The sequence below is a fragment of the Vanellus vanellus genome (genome assembly GCF_965231255.1).
Source record: "Vanellus vanellus genome assembly, contig: HAP1_SCAFFOLD_358, whole genome shotgun sequence".
In the NCBI taxonomy this organism is placed as follows: domain Eukaryota; kingdom Metazoa; phylum Chordata; class Aves; order Charadriiformes; family Charadriidae; genus Vanellus; species Vanellus vanellus.
This window is the reverse complement of record NW_028128917.1, coordinates 119,039-125,481: the sequence shown is the minus strand read 5'-3', so window position 1 is coordinate 125,481 and position 6,443 is coordinate 119,039.

The window sequence follows — 6,443 nt, the reverse complement described above, 5'->3', positions numbered from 1 at the left end:
AAAACCTGTAAATATGGGCGTGAGGCATTGAAATAAAGAAAAATCTCACATTTTAGTCTCTTAATAAATGAATATTCATTGCTTTACATAGGAGGAGTTTGGAATAAACCCCTAGATCTACTCTGTTACGTAAAGGATTTTAGACTATAAAAAGGTGTGTCCCAGAGCCCATTTTTGGCTCTGTCGTTCTCTGTCTGCCGGGCTGCCCACCCTTTTCTTTACCTGCTCTGTCTCTCCCCTTCAGCTCCTCGAGGTTTTCCGGTATTCCTCAGGCTTATATTGACCCTAAATATATCTATGTCTGTGTGTAAATGGATACCTAGGGGACATGTCTATTCTCGGTAAGGTTTTTGAAATGCAAGGAAAGCCTATTTACGGAAAGCCCTTAAAACCCCGCCACACCGCCCTGCACCTTTCCCCATTTTTATTTTTTTTTTTTTTTAAGATGTAAAAGCGCTTTTAAAAACTACCCCTTCCCCTTCTCCCCCTTCCCCTTCTCCCCCTTTTCCCATCCCAATTTGGGGCCGCTTTCCCCTGCCGGGCTGTGTACGCAAAGCGGGAGTTGCCACCACAGCACAAAAGTACCCCAAAGCCCTACTTCTGGGTCTGCGGGGGGGGGGGGGACGGGACAACCCCAATTTTCTGTTTTGGGAAAAAAAAAAAAAAATAAAAAAAAGAAGAAAAACTTTCCCAACTTGGGTCTCCCGGGCAAGCCCCATCCACCTGGCTTGGTGCAGCTGGAAAGCAAAAAACCCCTTTTCCACGCTCAGAAGCAAAAATCACCAATGGTTGCGTGGTGGATAAGCGTTAAAAAGCCCCAAAGCTGAGCATTGTGGAAAAGTGAAGAAACGCCCACCCCGACGTGAGGAAAAGGTGGGTGCAGCGGCGGCAGTTTGGTGGCTCCAGCGTGGGCGAGTTGCGGAGAGTGGGGCGCCCCCCGTGAGTCCCCCGCTGTGGGTTCCCCCGGCCGGCTCCCCTGGGGGCGGTCCGTCCCCGTTCCCCCCCCCTCCCGCGCAGGGGGGTTGTAGCCCTCCTCGGCCACGCCCCCTCCCCGCCCCCGGTTGCCATAGGCCCCGCCTCCCCGCGCTGCCCCACCTGCCACCCCTCCTCGGCCCCGCCTCCCGTCCCCTGGGCCCCGCCTCCCACGCTTGGCTGACCTCTGCCGGAGCCCCGCCTCCCGCCCCGGCCCCGCCTCGCTGGCCCCGCCCAGCCCTGCTCGGCCCCCGGCTCCCCCGCCCCTGCAGCGGGGATGCGCGCATGCGCAGTACGGCGCGCGTCTGCGCTCGCTTCTGCCACCAGGCGACCAAAAGCCGGTCCTGCACCCGGGGAGCCGCTCATGCGCAGTACAGCGCGATGGTGCGAGGGGCGCGCGTGCGCAGGACAGCGAACTGCCGCGCGCTCGCTGCCGCCACCGTGCGACCGAACGCCGGTACTGCGGCCCGGGATCGGCGCATGCGCGCTACGGCGCGATGGTCTGCGCTCGCATCTGCCGCCTGGCGGCCGCAAGTCGGTACTGCAGCCGGGAGGCCGCGCCCGCGCAGTACAGCGCTCTCGTGGGTCCTGCCTCCTTCCCGGCCTCTGCCGCGCCTCCCGCCCTCCTCGGCCCCGCCTCCCCGCTCGTCCCGGCCCCGCCTCGCCACTAGCCCTCGGCCCCGGCTGCCTGCCGTCTTCCCCCCCGCCTCCCCGTCTCGGCCCCTCTTCCCCGCCCGCCTCGGCCCCGCCCTGCAGCGCCGGTCCCGCACGGGCCGTTGCCGGGCGCCGCCCCCGGCGGCGGGGGAGGGCCAGGACCACCGGGGAGACGAGCGGGCTCCTTCGGCGCGTGCGGGGGTGTCTCCCGCCCGCCGGCCGCCCGGCGCTGGCGGGGCGGGGGCTTCAAGCCGCCGCCTGCGGCAGGCTGCCGCTCCGCTGGAGCCGAGCCGGCTCCGGGTAGCCCCCGGGCGTTACCCGAGAGCTGACGGAAGGCAAGAGGGGAAGAAGGCGCGACGGTTTTATTTTGTGCCGTCGCACACAAACCGATCCGGTTTTGAAGAAGAAAAAGCCGCGGGTTTGGTAAATCCGCCCCCCACTCCGCGCCGCGCAGGCGCGGCCGCACCTGCCCGTCGCCCCGGCAACGGCCCCGCGCCGCCGCCGCCGCGTCACCATGGCAACCGCTCCCGGGCTGATGGGCGGGAGTGCGGGCCAATCACAGCGCTGGAGCCACGCTCCGATTGGCCGAATTGCCTCGCCGAGGTGGGGCGCGGCGGGGACTGACGGCAACGCCGAGCCAATGGAGCGGGGCCTCCCAAAGAGGGGTGCGGGCGACGGCCAATGGGCGCGCGGCGAGGGCGGGCCGGGACGCTCCGGAAGCCGAGGGGGCCGGGGGAAAATGGCGCCCAGTTCGAAAGCGGAGCGGAGCGGAGCGGAGCGGGGGGAAAGCGCAGCCCGGCGTGCGGGTCCAGTGCCGGCCCGGCCCGGCCCGGCCCGGTCCGGTCCGGCCCGCGGGCTCGCCGCGAGGCAGCCGTGAGACAGCCGTTGAGGCAGCTGGAGCGCGTCAAGGTGAGCGGGGGGCGGTGGGCAACGATGCGGGGGGCGGGGGGCCGAGGGAACATGGCGGGGGGGCTGTAGAGGGCCCTGAGGGGTGACGGGGCGGGGGGAAGGGGCGCTGAACGGGGGGCTTGAGGGGGGGCACTGTAGGCTCGGAGCGGGGCTGGCTGGGCCCGGCTCCCCGCGGGGTGCCTTGGGCCTGGGGAGTTTGGGGTGCGGGGCTGGCGGTGCCGGAGAAATAAAGGCCGAAAGGGCGATAGTGAAGCGGCGCCCGGGCCGTGCCGGCGCTTCCCCGCAGCGCGGTGGGGTCGGGCCCTCCGCACTTGCCCAGCGCTCCCCAAAAGTGTCTGTGGGCCCTGGGGGTGGCGGGCTGTGGGGTGGCTGCGCTCGGGCTGGCCCTCAGCGTGGCCCGCGGGGACTGCCGAGGGGGTGAGGAAGCAGAGGGGGTGAGCCGCTTCGGGGCCCGAAACAGAGAGCAGGTCTTCTGCCCCGAGGGCTGGAAAGCAGGTTCCCGGGGCTGGTTTTGGGGTGCAGAAACAGGCGGAGTTGTGTGGCTTTGGGCTGAGGAGCAGGGGTGCGGTCCTGCGTTTTTGGGGCTTGAGAAGGGGCCCAGCAGCTGAGGTTATGAGCTCAGAAAGGGGCACTAAACGAGCGGGTTTGGGGGTTAAGAGCAGACTCCAGCCTGGCTGGTTTTGCAGGGGCCGGGGGGGGGGGGAGGCAGAGAGGAGTTGGGAGACGTTGGGTGCTGCGGGGAAAAGCAGGGGGTGGGCAAGGTGCGTGGACCCTCCCCGCAGGTGGGGGTCTGGTGCCATGGGACCCCCGAGTTCAGGAGGCTGGCACGCAGCTGACTGAACTCCATGTCTCTCGGGGGGAAAGGCGCTTTTCAGACCTGGCACGCCTCTCCTCTTTGAATCTAGCTCTTCTTTGGACATTGCTGAGCATAGATATTAAGCGATTAATCATAGCAACTTATTGATATTTATACTGCGTAAAGCCATGGTGTTTAACCCTAACACTCAAGTCAGGACGCTGATTGGTTGACGACCCCGTCAACAGCCCAGGCTATTGCAAGTAGGTGGAGCTGGGAAGAAGGAGTTGAAATCAGCTGGAGCTTCAGTGCAGAGCCGGGGCTTCAATTAGCCAGAGCTTGGCAAGCAGGAGCTGGAGGGAGATGGGGTGTCCTCTGTCCGGAGCACGCATTAGCCAGAGGCAAGACTCCCGGCAGCGGTAACGAGCAGGAGCTGCAATTAGCCGGAGCGTGTGTTGGCTGGAGCAGCCGCCGGCCAAACTGCACTTCCCGCAGGGCTGAAGAGCGGCCGGGTGCAGGCTGGGCTGTCCCAAGCGAGGAGCTGCGAGCAGAGGGGAGGCGAGCGGTGCTTCTGCCGGCGGGGAGCCCGGCCTCTTGCCAGGGGGGTTAAATCCCCGCCAAGCACCTGTCTGGGCCCCGCTCCCGAGGGCAGAGGTGGGGTGGGGGTCCCCCGGCTTGTGCCCGTTGTCTGGCTGCGACAAAGAGGGTCATTTCTCGCCTCCTCTTTTCCCAGCGTCCCCTTGTGCGTCCCGGGAAGAAAATCCTGCGGGATTGATTCCGCCAGCTGCTCAGGTAATGGCAGGCGTGGGGCTGGGGGAGTGGGGAGACACGTTTGCGAGTTCAGGGGCGCTCCGGGTACTCCACGTCAAACGGGCAGAAAGGGCAAATTTGCTGCCAGCGCAGAAAAGCGGATGCAGGACTGCAGTGAACAGAGCGCGCCTCCTTCCCGGACTGGTGCCTGGGTAGTTAGGAATGTCTTCCTTTGGGGTGAAAGAGCCACCTTTCCTCTCGCCTAAATTAAGAGCTGCCCAATACCTTCTTTAGGGTCCGGTGTTTCCCTTCTGTTTGTTCATGCTACTTTTATGGGCAAGTTGGAAATGGCCTTTTCTCTTTCCCTGCGTAACTGAATCGTTAGGAGTCCGTGGCGCGAGCGTGGTTAATTTTGGAGCACCTAGGTGCCAGTGGAAACGGAATGAATGAAACGCGATGGAAACTGATGTTTTGCTTGGTTTTTACTCAACTTTTTTTTATCTTTCAGTGTTGATGGCATGTTGTCCTGTGGCTCAACCCACCTTCTGTTGCGTGGAGCCTCCGATCTAGGGTTTTTAAGTCTGAGAAGCTTGTCCTTCCAGAAAAGGACTGGTCGTTGCGCAGATTGAGGGGTAGGCTCGGAGAGCCGCTGAAGTACACGGTCAGTGTAACGGCCAAATGTCACTTAACCGTGCGGTTCCCTTTCACTCCTTTCCCCCCAGCTCCCTCAGGGCTGGGAGTTTTTGTTTTGTTTTGTTTTTTTTTTTTTTGCGGGGGTTGTGGGTTTGTGTGGGGCATGCGCGTGGTTTCCAAAGCAGAGCGCAGTGTTGCCTGGTGGCAGCCTGCAGAGCCCTTTTGCTGCCTGACCTCTCCTTTTGCACTCCACTCTCAGGGCTGTAACTTTCCTTTGGCTGATTTGAGCAGAGCAATGAAGTGACTTGCCTGTGTAAATGTGCTGGTGATACCAGGAAGGGAAGCGCTTGGGCCGGTAGTGAAAAACTTGGCTCCGAGTAGGATTTCTGAAGGCAGAACAACAACAGCAGCAGGAAGCGTCCCAAAGGTGATGCCAAGTACTTTTTCCTCCGCTCAGCTGTCGTCTGGGCAAACCTTCAGGGAAGAAGGCAGCTTGAGATTCCTACCTGGCTTTGCGTTCACGGGTTTTTTTCCTCTCTCGGCAGGTTGTCAACGGCCAGCCTTTCTCCGCGGTCACCCTTTCTTCTGCCGTGACGGTACGGGACACACGGAAAGGATCCAGAGTGCTCTGCCAGGACCAGGTACGTCTCCCATGTGCGTCTGCGTTTTTCCTAAGGTCCTTGTCGTGGGGGCTTTGAAGTGAAAGCAAAGGATGTGCTGACTCTCCTCCCGTAGTTTTTCGATGAAATATTTGAACGCGAATACTAAAAATAAGGTGTGTTCCGGAGCACGTTGCGCCCATGCAAAGCTCGCTTCGCTCCGCTTATTTTCTCCACCCGAAAGCATCATCTCTTTCTGTGTGCTTACCGTTAACTGGCACTGTGAGAATAATGTTGCACTAAAAGAGGCAAGAAAGGGTTCGCAAGGGTTCAGATGTTCCGAAGAAAGAGACTTTGTTTTCGTGGTAAAAGCTTTATGCTTTTTCAGTCCACAGGTTTTTAAAATAGCTTCCAGTAGTCCTGGATAACCTTACTGAGATACTAGCCTCTGTACGCAAAGCAGTCGAGGTCAGAGAAGAGACAGGGACAAAGTGGGACAAAGCAGGGTGGCTTCTGCGTGTTTTCCGGGCTTTGCCAGGAAGCGCTGGCAGCCTTGTAAGTGGTGACAGCGGGTCCCGATGTGTTTTTGGTGAGCTACTGCTTCCCTAATGGCCTTATTTGGCAACGAGACTTTGCACTCTTTCTCTTTCTCTTTTTTTTTTTTTCCCCGTTTGTTTGGGGTTGGTTTTGGTTTTTTGTTTGTTTGTTTGTTTGTTTTAAGAAAACCAAAGTCCACAGCCCGTCTTCTGAATTTGTTGGGTTCTCAGTCGTACCAGGCGAGGTATCATAAACACGCGTTCCTCTGCGCACTCAGCACAGCCGAAAGCATCAGTCCATCTGCCGGTCCTTTTTGGTGGCCTTATGGATTGCGGGAGCGGGGATTTGATCCCCTCCCCTCCCCCCCCCCCCCCCCCGGTAAAAGCCTATGGGGGCTTTTTCATCTTGCTGATTTTTCTATCCTAAATTAAACTTTAAAAATGGTTAAAATTGTAGAATTTACAAACGTCCTTGCGTTGTTTAAACTGCAGCTGCCAAATGGCTGTAGCATACAATGTATTCGGTGTACTTTGGCAATGAGGTATTTGTTCTAAAGCTTTAAAAACAGGGCCGTTTTTTAAAACAGTTACATT